The sequence below is a fragment of the Muscardinus avellanarius genome (genome assembly GCF_963383645.1).
Source record: "Muscardinus avellanarius genome assembly, chromosome: 12".
Lineage (NCBI taxonomy): Eukaryota > Metazoa > Chordata > Mammalia > Rodentia > Gliridae > Muscardinus > Muscardinus avellanarius.
The window spans coordinates 102,347,980-102,362,108 of record NC_137798.1 but is presented as its reverse complement, the minus strand read 5'-3'; the positions used below and the strand labels follow the sequence as shown (position 1 = coordinate 102,362,108).

Genomic DNA, 14,129 nt, shown 5'->3' with positions numbered 1-14,129 from the left:
ACTGCTCATTCAAAACTTTAATGTACGCCGACAATTGCAAATCTTTGTGCCAGATATTCGTAAAAAGACGTTTATATCGAGGTGCACAGTGTCAAGTTTACCTTAAAACATAAAAGGCCAGCCTAAGTAACTGCTTTCAGAAGTCGCTCCTTACCTCAGACGACTTAGCGGAAGCTCCACGTAATTGGCACTCCAAATTTAGGGAGAGATACCGGGCACACCTTGTGCAAATGATAGTTTTAAGAGTTTTCAGACAACCACCAAGAAAAGCGGGGAGGGGGGTAAAGACGACGTCAAGGGTAGAAAGGGCTCCCAGCCCATTCTCGTTACCGGCTCTTCTGACTCCAATGTCAGGGCACCACAGGCACGGAACAAGCTCCGAAGTCTCCCTGGCACCACACGCACCGAGAAACTGCGACCCCGGGGCAGCCCGCGGCTGCGCGGCGCGGGAGTGCGAGGGAGTAAGGACACCCCCGCCCGCCCAACGCGCCGCAAAGCGGACCACCCCTCTGCGAGGGCCGCCCGGCCCAGCGCCTCATCCCGGAGCCCACCCCGCAGCCCCGCGCCGCCCGCTAACTTCGACGTGCATCGGGGCGGGCGGAAGGAGGCGGAATCCGCGAGCAGGGACTCCGCCGGCGGACGGAGGAAGTGGACCATACCCGACTGCGACTTCCAGGTACTCAGGAGATGCGTGGCGAGGCCCCAGGTCGGCCGGCCCTCACCCTCGCCTCTGGCCAGCCCCTTAGCGACGTCCCTCCTGGCTGACGGCGGCCATCTTGGAAGTGGAATGTCGGGGAGCCTACGTCATCGCACCGCGTCTCGCGACGGAAACAAGCGACCGGAGGGGCGGTGAGCGTCAGGTGCCTGTCAACCAATGAGAAGGAAGGAGAGCTCTCCAAAAAAAAGAAACCGGATGATACGCGCCGCCAGGCCCCTCCCCCCGAGTGGGGGGGCTGTCAGTGGCTGCTACGCGAAGAGGGAGGAGCCAGCTACAGGCTTCATCCCGTAGGCCCCGCCCTCGTGGCGACAGAGTATTCGAGAGCAACCGAACCTGCTAACGGAACTTAGATGCGGAGGAGGGGCCCGCAGTGCCAACGCCCAATCAGAGCGCGGGCGTGGGCGAAGCCCAGCCAATCACGGTTTCGGAACTGGCAGTGGCCGCACCCCTTGCTCTCACCCCCAGAGCTGCTCGGCCAATGGCTGCGCCGGACCCGGAGCGGAACCGCGGCTGGGCGGTGGGGCGGGGCCGCGCCTAGGCGTGCGAGACGCGGGCCAATGAGCGGCGGCGGCGGCGGCCCGGGGGCGGGCCCGGGGGCAGGCGGAGCCGGGTAGGGCCGCAGCGGCGGGGCCGTCTCTGGCCGCCGTCCCGCCCCTCCCGTCCGGCCGCCGCCGCCGCCGCCGCCGCCTGGGGGGTAGGTTGAGGCGACGGTGGGTCCGGGCCGGAGTGTGGCGCCGCCGCTGCGCGAAGGTGAGCGGACAGGTGAGGAGCGGCGGCGTCTCGCGCGCGGGCGGCGGGCCCGAGGCAGGCCGCGCTCCCACCGCCGAGCGGCCCGGCCCGGCCGCGGTGGGCGGTTGCGGGCGGGCGGGCGGGCGGCCCGGGCTCCGGTGGGAGGGCGCCGGCCGGTCCGCGCGGGCGCGTCGGCAGGTGCAGCGGCGCCGCCCGGGCGGGGGAGGCTGCGGCGGGAGGCCCCCCGGGCCGGCGCCGCCAGGGAAGTGGGTCATCCTCCTCCGCGGGGCCCGGGTCGGGCCCGGCTCCCCTCGGGCTCCGGCCGGCCCGCAGCGCCGCCGGCCCCGGCCCCGCGCGCGAGCGGCGGCCGCCCTCAGGCCCCCGGGACATGTTTTCTCTTTCTAAACCGAAGAGGTGATGTTCCCAGAGCAAAATGCCTCCAGAGTGTATCGACGGACTCATCTTGTTTCCCCAAAAGTGACCCCAGTGGTGTTTCCGAGGGGAACTAAACCTGCACAGCCTCGGGCAGGTGTGTAAGTGAGCGAACGCCAAGAATATGGCAAAATAAAAGCGACTTTCCGCGCATTCAGACTCACCAAGCCCTGCTCGAGCCATGATTTACAGCGTTTAGATGGGCCGCTGAGCACGGCGTCCGCCGAGCCAAAGTCGTCTCAGGGGCCGCTGTGGTTGATATTTTGGGGAAATTTCAACAATTTAGGAACGAGTTTCTCTCTGGCTTAAGAAAGTGGTTTGCAGAGCCAGGTTCTCCATCAGCTATAGAACAGCCTCTTTATTGGGATCTCAGACAGCCTTAGATGTGAAGCCTTCTGCTCCCTCTTTCCCTCTGTGTGGTTAAGATTGTAAACTCATGTCTGACACGGAACTGCAGCGCTAAGGGAGTGAGATGGTTGCTGTTTCTCAGCCCTCGTCCAGTGTGCTAATATCTCAGTGTCTTTTCCTGGAAAGAGAGTGATGTTGCACTTGAAGATTAAACACCGATGTCTGTAAGTACTACAGGGTTGAGTGTTGCTCCTTCTCTATACAAGATTGCCACTAAGGAAGTAATGCTATGGAGTTTTTAGGCCACATTTTAATGATGATTGGCCCTTTGCTTAAAGCTACTGAATGGAAAAATGTCAGGGTAGTACTTAAATATTTTTCTGCTCTAAAGTTCAGTTGCTGAAAACCTTTTTGTTTTCATGTTTTTTTTTTTTTTTGCGGGTCTGGGGATGGAACCCAGGAGCACTCAGCCTCCGAGCTACACCCCCTGCCCTATTTTTTATTCTTCATTTTGAAACCGGGGGTCTCACTGAGTTGCAGAGGGCCTCACTAAGTAGCTGAGGCTGTCCGCGAACCGTGATCCTCCACTCTCAGCCTCCCAAATGCTGGGATCACAAGTGTGCGTCACCACGCCCCGCTCAGAGTTTTGATAAACAGTCACAACTACCTCCTAAAAAGTTGATGCTCTCATACCAAGAAGAGACAGTGCTGGGTGAAAGTGTCAATATCAGCACCAGAGCCTGCCTTGTAGTAAGATTTAGTAGGGGGATTGATCCCAAGATGTCTCCTTGTCCCCTCCCCGGCCCATAACAAAACCCACGGGTGCCCAAGTCTCTGTAGATAGAGTGGTGCTGTTTGCATATAATTGATGCACATCATCCCGTAAACTTTTATGATGTCCATAGATTATGATGTCCATAGATTTTTTATGATAGCTAACATGATGTCAGTGCTATGTAAATAGTTGCTATATACTGTATTGTTTGGGGAATCAATGACTAGAAAAGCCTGCATATGTTCACTGTAGATGACTTTTTCCCAAGTAATTTTCCTCCACTGCTGGTTGAATTTGGATGTGGAACCTGTTGATGAAGGTTGGGGATGTGAAGCAACCATGTATGCCATGTAGGATTTTAATAAAAATATGAGTAGTACTACCTCCAAGTCAGTTTCTCTGAATGCTGGTTAGATGTTAGTAGAGTTTGAGGCTTTCCAAGCTTCTCAGATGTTTGAATTACATAGTCTCTTTTTTAACTTTCATTAACTGAAGTAGCTATTAGGAATATAACTAATAACACTGTATCTTTGCTGTGTATAGTTTGATGAATGTCTTCCACTGGGAGGGTTTTTTGTTTTTGTTTTTGTTTTTTTTAAGAAAAAACTGGCTACAGTGCAAGGTGCTTCTGTTGGGGGAGGGAGAAAGTTTTTTTACAGTGCGGTTTCTCCCTCTGGACCAAAGACCTGGGAATGGAGCCATGATTTTGTTGCCACAAAGAAGAATAGGAGTCATCTGTTACTGTGGTATTAAATATTTTTAACATAACAATGAACATATCTTTATTCTAATGTTACTTTGGAAGCTGCTTGTGGCTGGTTATTTGCTTTCTCAGTTAGCTTGTAATTTACACCATTTGCACTTGAGCTAATTTGGGGGGATTTTTTTGTTTATTTGGGCTGGTATTGGGATCAAACCCAGGGGTACTCTGCCACTAAGCCACATCTCCAGCCCTTTTTCTGTATTTTGATACAGGGCCTGCTAAGTTGCATAGGATGGCCTTTAACTCTTTATTTTTCTGCCTCAGCCTCCTGAGGTACCCAGGTAGTCATGTACCACCTGCCCTGCTGGCTCTTTTTTTTTTTTTTAGTTAGGAAACAGTATTTAGATTTGCTCTGCATCCCCTTTCTCTTGCTACAGCCACAGAAGTGTTATCTTCAATATCAGTTCAGTCTGGGTCTTTAACCAATTAAGAATATTAGACTAAGCATTCCTCACTTTAAATTTTTTTTCTGCAGTTTTTATTTTTGTTCATTTATAATCATACTTTAGTTGGCAAGATGGATTGCTATATATTGGGTTTCTTTTTATCACTTCATTTTAAAATTAGAGCTGTTAATTATTTTGAAATGAAATATAATTTGATTTTATAATATTTGCTCACAAGGTAAAATAGATTTGTGTGTGTGTGTGTGTGTTTGTGTGTGTGTGTGGTACTGGAGATGAAACCCAGGGGCATTCTCCGTATGAGCTACATTCCCAGACCCTTTTTTTTTTTAATTCTTCATTTTGAAGCAGGGTCCCACTAAGTTGCTGAACGCCTCACTAAGTAGTTGAGACTGGCTGCAAACCTGCCATCCTCTGTCTCAGCCTGTCAGATCCTGGGATTATAAGTGTGTTCCACCACACCCGGCTAAAAATGACTCTTAACCGATTATTAATTCACATGATATAGTTTTCTATTACAAGAGAGGTTGAGACCTTTTTCTTTTGTACTGGGGATTAACCACCCCGGGTATTTTATCTCTGAGCCACATCCTCAGCACTTTTAATGTTTTTCTATTTTGAAATAGGGGCTCACTAAATTGCTGGGGCTGGCCTTGAACCTGCTTCGGAACCTTCTTGTTTTGAGCTGAATCTTTGATATTCTCTCTCTTTTTCATACTGGCAATGGAACCCAGTGGCATTCTACCTCCCAGCTATATCCCCAATGCATTTTATTTTTTATTTGAAACAGGACCTTCCTAAGTTGCTGGGCTTCTTGCTAAGTTGTTGAGACTGGCCTTGAACTTGCAAACCTCCTATCTCAGCCTCCCAAATACTGAGATTGTAGTTGTACACCACCATGCTGGACTCTTGGAATATCGGTAAAATCTGTCATGGAAGTGCACTGGTAAGGCTCTGTTGCTGAGTCTTGGGGTGTGTGTGTGTGTGTGTGTGTGTGTGTGTGTGTGTGTTACTGGGGATTGAACATAGGGGCATTCTACCTCTGAGCTGTACCCCCAGACCTTTTTTGTTGTTGTTTATTTTGAAGCAGGATCTCACTAAGTTTTTGAGGGCCTCTCTAAGTTGCTGAGATTGGCTGCGAACCAGGGTCCTCCTATCTCAGCTTCCCAAGTACTGGGATTACAGGCGTGCAGCGCACCACCATGTCTGAGTCCCTCATCTTGCATAAGCTAACCAATCTTTCAAAGCATTGGCTTTCTTTTCTGTAAAGGGGCCATAATAATATTTTTCTTACCCACTGTGTAAAATGCTAACCAGAGTTTCTGGGATACAGTTAACCCAAAGGATGCAGTTAGGAGAAAGATGATGGTGTTGGAACTGCCACAGTGCATGGCCAGGACAGTGCCATTTGAGCGGCTCGGATGGTGGTCATGGAACTAATAACATGATGGGTAGCAGGGATTATTGCATTAGCCTCAGAAACTCAGTTGTTTAATATAGCGCATCTGTCTTGCTACTGATCGGTGTGCGTAAGCGGCGGCTCTCGTTGATTACCATCTCGACTCCAAGGCTCTGAGGCCATGTCCCTTCCTCTTTGCATTTCAGATTAGATACTCAAGAAATGTGCACAGAACAAGCCAGTGAATTCCCTTGGCTTGTGGAAAGGCTGAGCAGTCTTGGGAATATTAGAAGGCTCTTGGGTTCCAGGAAGGCAGGCAGCCACTGACCTCTGTCCTACCCAGAACAGCACACCTAAAGGGTTTCACTGGCCTTTTAAGAACTATCTATCAGAGTAGGGTATGCATCAAGTGTGTGTTCCATTTAGAGCAGTGTGTCCTGAGGGTCATGTTAAGCCTGAGAAGAGAAGGCCTTGGGGAGGACCTAAAGTTGTTTTCAAAGAATTTGGAAATGTCAAAGAGAATGAAGCTCTTTTCAAACAGTATAGCACTGGGGTGATGGCAAAGTAGGAGGCTGCGTGGAAGGGGGCGGGTTGCAGGCAGTAGCCAGCACAAGAACCCAGGGTGGAGGGCTGGAAGCTTTGGGTCAGGTCCCCAGCAGTCAGCCTCAGCTGGTGCCTCGTTGGCCCGAGCTATCTCACAGGTCTTAAGACTTGAGTCGGGAGATTGGTAGGAAACCCTAACTGCTGCATTACATGGGGTGCCCGCATTTGAACAGCGAGCAGGCTCCGAGGGTAATGTAGAGAACTTCAGAAGTCTCTCCACAGTGCCGGAGCCTAGGATCGTGTGTGAGGAGTGTGAGGGATTCGAAAGTAATCTTCTTAAGCAGATTTTAGCTGTTTGTACATACTTGACATTGTCTTCTTAATTGTAGAAAGATATAATGATTAGCCGTGCCAAATGGTTCCTTGCTTTACAGAAGATTTTTGGCAATTTCCCTTAAATAGGGGCCTCATTTTTGGAGAAGAAGGGTGCCACATTTCCTTATTCGAAGCAGTGGTACAAATTAAAGAACTTTTGTGGATGTTGTGGTACAACTTACTGAAAAGAAAGGGTGACCCACTGCGCATGCAGTACCCTGGCCGAGCCACTCGGGCTGTGGGCGTCAGCCCCGGTGGGCTCTCCTTGTCACTGCCAGCCAGCTGTGCTTGCCAGAGTAACGTCCTGCCATGCTGGATTGGGAGCTCCTGGCTTGGCAAGTTGGTGGTCACCAAAATCTTTGGTGGATTTCACCTGCTCGTTCAGGTAACGTGTCTCAGTGGAGTCACGTAAACAGGACCATTTTTGTCAGTGGTCAGTTTGTACAGAGACGAAGTCTGCCTTTTTGCCGACTCTCACCTACTTTGGTCACCACCATCTGGTTTCTTGCTGTCCTGAAGGAGGACTCGGCCGCCTCCTCGGTTCGGCAGCTCCTCAGTCTCCTAGCATGCGCCCTCTCTGGAGGTTGGTGAGGGAATTGTCTGGTGAAGGTCTTCACAGGCACTCCCACTGCCAAGTAGTGAGGCAGCAGAGACGGGCAGATGGAGGAGGTGGTCGACAGTGGTCTCCAGGTCCTGCTCGTGGTCCACACCTGAGACACCTGCCTGTGGTGGGCACGTGCTGGCGAGGCAGGCCAGGCCAGGCACTCTGCTGCTCTGCGCTGCGCCTCCAAGCGCTGGTGGAGCAGGAACTGAGCCTCATGTCACCTAAGTGTATTTATCACTTACTCAACAGCTGGTGAGAACCAGAACTTAGGTATTGAAAAGTCGATCAGAAACGGTTTTAGCGTCTCGAAAATTAATGTGTAAATCAGAGGGAAAGGAGCAAAACACATTGTGGGAAGAAGCAGCAACTTTTTTGTGTCTCGGGTTATAACAACATGTATGACAGCCCAAAGTGTTCTGCACAGAGATTGAAATGTATGTGCCACGTACAGACCTGTGTCCATTTGGTGCTTTAGTAGCTGCTGAGCTGAGATGAATTCTTTGCCTGCTTCTTTGGCTTCTTGATATATTTTTGGGCCATGGCACATTAGTACCTTCTTATACAGTGTGATGATGAGTCCAGTTGTTGGTGGAATGGCCTGTTCTTGGGGCAAGGCCAGAGCGAGTTCTGCTAGCAGTTTCAGTTAACATGGTGCCCTGTGAAGGGAGGACTCACTGTATGTCCTTAGGAGTGTCTGCAGGAGAGAGAACATTGCCGGGATACCTTCCTTTCCTAACCTGTCATCCTGCAATGTGTGCACTGAACCCTGAACCTGGTAACCTGATCCTAATGGCCTGCAAAATATTTTAGTAAAGTGAAGAGCGTGTTTCCATATTCTTTCACAAAGATGGGGCAGACTCCTAGCCACAAAGACATTTTACAGCTGGGAACCTGCGGTAGGAGGAGGCCATATGAGCATCCCCTCCTCATTCAGACCAGCTGTGAAGCTAGGTCAGTGCAGGATACACTGAAAAGCAGAGCTGTGCTGGAGCTGGGATTTCCTGGATAAATTGCCAGATAAGTGCAATCAGAAATGTTTATTCTAGTTGTATTCAGCTGAAAGCATTTTCAGGAAGATTTCAAGCAAAATATAAATATGTATCCCTTCCATTCAGAATTAAAAAAAAAAAAAACTGCACTGAATTCTGTCATCTGTTCGGTGTGTCAGCTCTCCTGTGGAGAAGTGAGTTAGGGACCCGGCACCTACCCACACCCATCACTGCCCCTTCATCAGCCTTGGCCCCCAAGTACACTTCATTGTACTTCTGCCTCTTTATTCTACTGTATGGATTGTATGGGATAGAATCACTGCCTTGCTCAAAAACGGCTGTTGATTATAGATGCCCCTGCTGTCAGTCCGCAGTTGCCGTAGTAATTGACCAGCTCACTTCTTCTCTCCTGTCTGTTAGCTGGGGAGAGTGTGGGTGGACTTCATACACAGGTACGGTGCGGGAAAGGGCTGGCACCTGAGGCTGCCAGGGTGTACGAGGTGCAGGTGCAGGAAGCGCTGAGCCCACTCCGGGCTCCCTCCAGCGCATTCGCGGCTCCTGCACTGCTCTTCATGGTTTCTTCTGTCCCGAGTAGTATTTTTTTTTTTTTTTTTTGGTGGTACTGGGGTTCCTGGAAGCCCTTCTACCTCGGGGCTACACTCCCAGACCTATTTTTACATTTTCATTTTGGAAACAGGGTCTCCTAAGCCAGCGCGCACGGCTGGCTTCGAACCTGCGCGATCCTCCTGTCTCTGCCTCCCAAGCGCGGGGATTACAAGCGTGCGCCACCACGCCCGGCTGTCCCGAGTAGTATTTAAATCTCTTTTCCCCACTGTACTTTTGCTTCTCAAATGATAATTGAAAGAGCACTTGTAAGTTATCCTGATTTCAATCCAGATTTTGAGGGAAAATATCTTTGTTTCACTTAGCCTTGCACCTTCTGGTTAACATTTGTAATTTAATGAGGGAGGGAGGGAGAGAGAATGTGGGTTAGCATGAATTTGCATTTTCTTAACGTAAATATTTGAAATACATATTGACTATAAGTATTTAGTCTTTATAGGAACTTGCTGAATGTCTAATAGGTTGATGTTTTTCACAAAAAGCATTATGGACCTACACACTTATTTGACTGTTTGATTTGTCGAAACTTTTAATCTAGTCCCTGTTCAACTTAAATCAAAATGAAAATGATTTGTTGTGTGTAACAAATTTTTGAATAAAAAACAGAGGGGGTAGGTAGTTCATATCCATAAGGCTGGGGAAATCATGTATAGATCGTGTGTGTGTGTGTGGGGGGGGCACTGGGGATGGAACCCAGGGGCATGCTACATCACGGCTGAACTCCCAGACCTATTTTATTTTTATTTATTTTTATTTATTTATTTATTTATTTATTTTGTGGTACTGGGGTTCCTTGGAAGCCCTTCTTCCTCCGGGCTACACTCCCAGACCTATTTTATATTTTTGAAACAGAGTCTCTTACACCAGCACGGCTGGCTTCGAACCTGTGAGATCCTCCCGTCTCCGCCTCCCAAGCGCGGGGATTACAAGCGTGCGCCACCACGCCCGGCGTCCCAGACCTATTTTATACTTTATTTGGAAACAGGGTCTCACTAAGTAGCCGAGGCTGGCTTTGAACCTGTGCATGCCTCCTGTCTCAGCCTCCTGAGTGCTGGGATTCCAAGCGTGCGCCACCACGCCCGGCTATCAGAGATCTTTTTTGTTAGCTATAGAAGGTGAAGGGGGATTGAATAGGAGACCACCCATACTGGATACTAGCACCCTCTCAAGCTGACTCTGAAATTTAGTTGTCCTTCTCAAACTCTACTTTGCTTCTTGCTTTTCTGTGCTTAGTCACTCATGTATTTTAGGAATCATCTTGGCTGCCTTATTTTGGAGGTGACCCTCGGCTCCCCAGCCTCATCTCGCGAGGCTCATGGTCTGGCTTTCTCTTATTTTGTTGTCTTCTGCAGTGGCCAGCATTATCCCAGGCATGGAGTCATGAGTGGGTTTGTTTAGTTGGAGGCACTCATATTTAGAGTCCTTATATGCTAGAACTAATCTAGGATTTCAAGTGTGAAGCTGTGGGGCTGCTGTCTGGCAGCTCTAGTCTCTTGGCCAAGTCACAGCCCTCTCTGAGCCTCCAGACACTGGTGTCATTGCCACCGGCTTCTGTGGACTGTGGTGGGCATGCCAGGAGGCCATGGCAGATGCTGGCTGCCCTGATCACTGGTGCCCACAGAGCTGTAAGCCAGCCTTGCCATAGCTCTTCCTTTCCTTTCAGAAATAGACTATTGCCTGATGTCCATTTGTTGTCTTTAAAGAAAACAAAAACAATGAAAATTTTTGACTTTTTTTTCAGAGTTTGTTATTAAATTTAATACCCTTAGCCGGGCATGGCGGCGCACACTTGTAATCCTCGTGCTTGGGAGACTGAGACAGAAGGATCATATGGGTTCAAAGCCAGCCTCAGCTGCTTAGTGAGGCTTTCAGCAACTTAGTGAGACCCTGCTTCCAAATAAAGTATAAAATAGGTAGAAGAGGAGGTAGAAAAACCCCTGGGTTCGACCCCAGTACCACCAAAACAAACAAACAAATAAAAAAAATAATAATACCCTTACACTCTGGATTTCCAAAAGAAATCCTCCTCCTCCTCCTCCTCCTCCTCCTCCTCCTCCTCCTCCTCCTCCTCCTCCTCCTCTGTGATGCTGGGGATTGAATGATCCCGGGGCAATCTACCTCTGAGCTACATCCCCAGCCTGATTTATTTTTTATTTTTGATACAGGGTCTCACCAAGTAGGGCCTCTGAGTATCTGAGGCTGGCTCCAAACCCAGATCCTCCTGTCTCAGCCTCCTAAGTACTGGCATTGCAAGCTTGCACCACCACACCCGGCTGAAACCCTCTTTCAAGTGTGATTCTATATAAGCTTAACCCTGACCTTAATCTGTGACATTCCTGGTATGGCCAACCTTTCCATCCCCCCATGTACACATCTTTTACTTTCAAGAGTTGCCCTTATTCTTTAGTAGAACTATTAGTGAAATATTTAGTCAGGGTCTCATTTTGACTACTTGTGGGAGAAACATCAAAATTATTAACACTAATATATTCAAGCATGATAGTCAAAGATTTCTTTATTCAACAAATATTTGCCTATCCACTCTACCCCTGTCTCTATACTAGAGCCTGCAGGTAGAGAGATGGACATTTCTTGCTTCTGCCACAAGACAGTGGGTAAAATGGGCACATGGTAACTGAGACGAGTCGGCGCCAGCGACAGAGGCTAGGACGGTGTTTAGACGTGAGGGGCAGGGACCCTGTGGGGGCCGAGGACTCGGCGCTCTCACCAAGGTGGAAGAGCACTAGCTCAGAGGAGCTGGACAAGAAGTACGTGGGATTGGAAATGATGGCCAGACCCGGGTTGAGGAGGGCAGGCCTATAGAAAGTGATGTTTTGTGGGGCGAAGACAAGTAAGTGTAGGACTTCTGCCTTCGAGGCGCTTTGACTTAAGAATGTCTCCTGAATACCGGAATTAGAGCTCGGTCCTTAGAGTGGATCTTATAGACAGTGGTGGCTGCAGGGTCAGAGGAGCATCTGCTAGGCTGTCTAGCCAGTGCAGAGAGATTCCTGTCTTCCAGAGAAGTTCTGAAAGCACTGGTGAAGGCTGGGCTGTGTGGGTTCTGTGCTCAGGGGCTGGGACCCCTGGGAGCCTGCACACCAGTCTGGGTGGACCGCATTAAGGAAGGGCAGGACCTCAGGGCCCAGGCCCTAGTGAGACATAGTCTCTAGAGACAAGGACAGGTATCCGCCTCCTCCTCCTCCTCCTCCAGACGAAGATTCTCCTGCCAGGCTAGGGCCTGGCCTTCTCTCCCTGTGGGAGGAGAGCTGTCCAGAGAAGCTTCTCAGAGACTGAACCCAGGATACGCCCTCCCTTAGCTTTGTTGACCACCTTGAATTGACCCTTCCTACTGACTGTCAGGAGTGAGGACTGCGGAGGAAGAGCCTCGACTTTCCCTCAGGCCCTGGGGACATTTTGGCAGGAGCCTCAAAGTATGTGAAAAATGTTGCCAGAAGACAAGGGCACAGACGAGGGGTGGTTCCATTTCAGAAAAAGGGGAGGACGAGTGTGTGAAGGAGGAGAGGGCAAGGCTGGGCAGGGGAGGGGGCAGGCAGCTCACCTTCCAAGGCGCTGCTGCCCTGCTGGGTGGCCGGGCGGGGAAGCGCATGCATGGAGCGCGAGCCACATGGTCCACGGCTGCATTCAGCTCAAGAGCAGGAGACCTGTCAGGTCGGCGATGATGTGTTCTGAGAAGGGCTCCAGGGAGGCTGCTTGCTGTCTGGAGGTGGTGGCCGCAGGCAGAGCCGGCCCAGGGAGCTGCGCGCTGTCAGCGTAGCTTTTGCTTCTGTCTTTGGAGGCCGACTGGACAGTGTGTGGAGAGTGGAGACAGGCCCGAGTGGGCAGGGACTGAAGGAGCTGGAGGGGATCGACTTGGCTGCAGGGACCGCACACAGCCATGGGACTTTTTTTTTTTTTTTTTTTTTTTTGGTACTGGAAATTGAACCCAGGGGCATTCTACCTCCTCCTGAGTTACATTCCTCAGCCCTACTTTATTTTTTATTTTGAAATGGAATCTCTACGTAGCTGAGGCTGGCTGCAAACCTGTGATCCTCCTGTGTCAGCCTCCCAAGTACTGGGATCGCAGGCATGTGTCACCGTGCCCACCCCGTGGTACCTTTGCAGATGGCATTCTGGGATATCTGCTTCATCAGAGGCTAATTTACAGATGTGTTTTATTTCTACACCTGTTACTCTTTCTAGAAGTTAGCAGTTTTTCAACTGAAGAAAAAAGAAGCCTTGATAACAATTTGAGTTATAAGTATTCTACTACATGAAAATTATTGCCAAAGGAATCTATTGTGCTTTCAGATCATTGTGGCTATATATCTTATTCTCTCAAGGCACAGGCAGTCCGACATTTTCTGTGTTCCAAGGGAATAGACTTGGGTAGAAGCTTTTGGGACATAGCTTTGACCTGCCCTGAGAACTGTCCAGATGTTTCCCCTGGGAGCTCTGTAGCATCGTTCAGGGAACACCCACTGTGTGTGAGTTCTGAGCTAGAGTGGGGGATGGGAAAGGCAGAGGGGGCCTCAAGGACCCCACCCCACGGGAAGGGGCTGGTGTGAGAGCCGGTCTTTCAGCAGAGAGGGTTCCGCAGTAATAGAAGGCTGCGCAGATCAGTGTGGTGAAGAGAAGGCTGTGACTAGGAGGACCAGCACTAAAGCCTTCCTGGGGATGCCTGAACAGCATCTACAGAGAAAAGCAGGTTTGTGGACAATGACAAAAGGCTTTCGGGCCAGGGATGGGATGGCAGGTTGAGGGACAGGTGCCCTGCGGCACACACGGTGCTTGTTGAGAAGTGGGCGGGGAGCCATTGATCTTGGTGGAGCTTGAGGTATGAGGGGCAGCATGGGGTTAGACGTAGACATGGCGGGGCCTGGGCGGGAGATGCATGGGAGACTGTGCCTGGGCTAAGCAAGGGATGCGTTCAGAAGTGTGTAGGAGGGCTGAGAGGAGGGGGCTGGCCACCCAGGTGCTCACTGGCAGGGACGGGTGCGCGTAGCATCCAAGAGTGAGTGTGGTAGTGGTGCCGAGTTCAAATTCTAGCTCTGCCCCTTAGCTGACACATGACCTTGGACAGAGAGAAAGGGCTAACCTTCCTGAGAGTGTAAAGGGCCACTCAGTGTCTGATAGGACCACCTGTGAATACGGCAGCTGCGGCCACTGCTCTCCAGGCGGGGAGCCGGGGAGCAAAGCCTGTTCTGTATTTCTCTGGTAAGGGCAGGGCGGTCTCGACGCTCTGGCCAGTGCCCATCTCAGTCACTGAGAGGCCCCCACATGACAGAGCTCTTGCCAGCCAGCCAGCTGAAGGGAGAGGCCAGCTGAGCAGCCCCAGCGGCAAGCTTCTGTGTTTCTTCCTGTCAGGCCAGCACATCCACTAAATATGGAACTGATGAAAGTTCTTGTTCCCGGGCTCCTCCGCGGCT

At 50.5% G+C, this 14,129-nt stretch overlaps 1 protein-coding gene across 1 annotated transcript in view; it reads left to right on the top strand.

Moving 5' to 3' along the window:
* Positions 1-1,386: 1,386 nt before the first annotated feature.
* Positions 1,387-14,129, top strand: part of SETD3 (SET domain containing 3, actin N3(tau)-histidine methyltransferase) — a gene marked incomplete at its 3' end in the record, with an annotated part of 79,699 nt that continues 66,956 nt past the window's right edge. Inside the window, exon 1 of the mRNA XM_080707226.1 lies at positions 1,387-1,480. The remainder of the gene's footprint in view (positions 1,481-14,129) is intronic.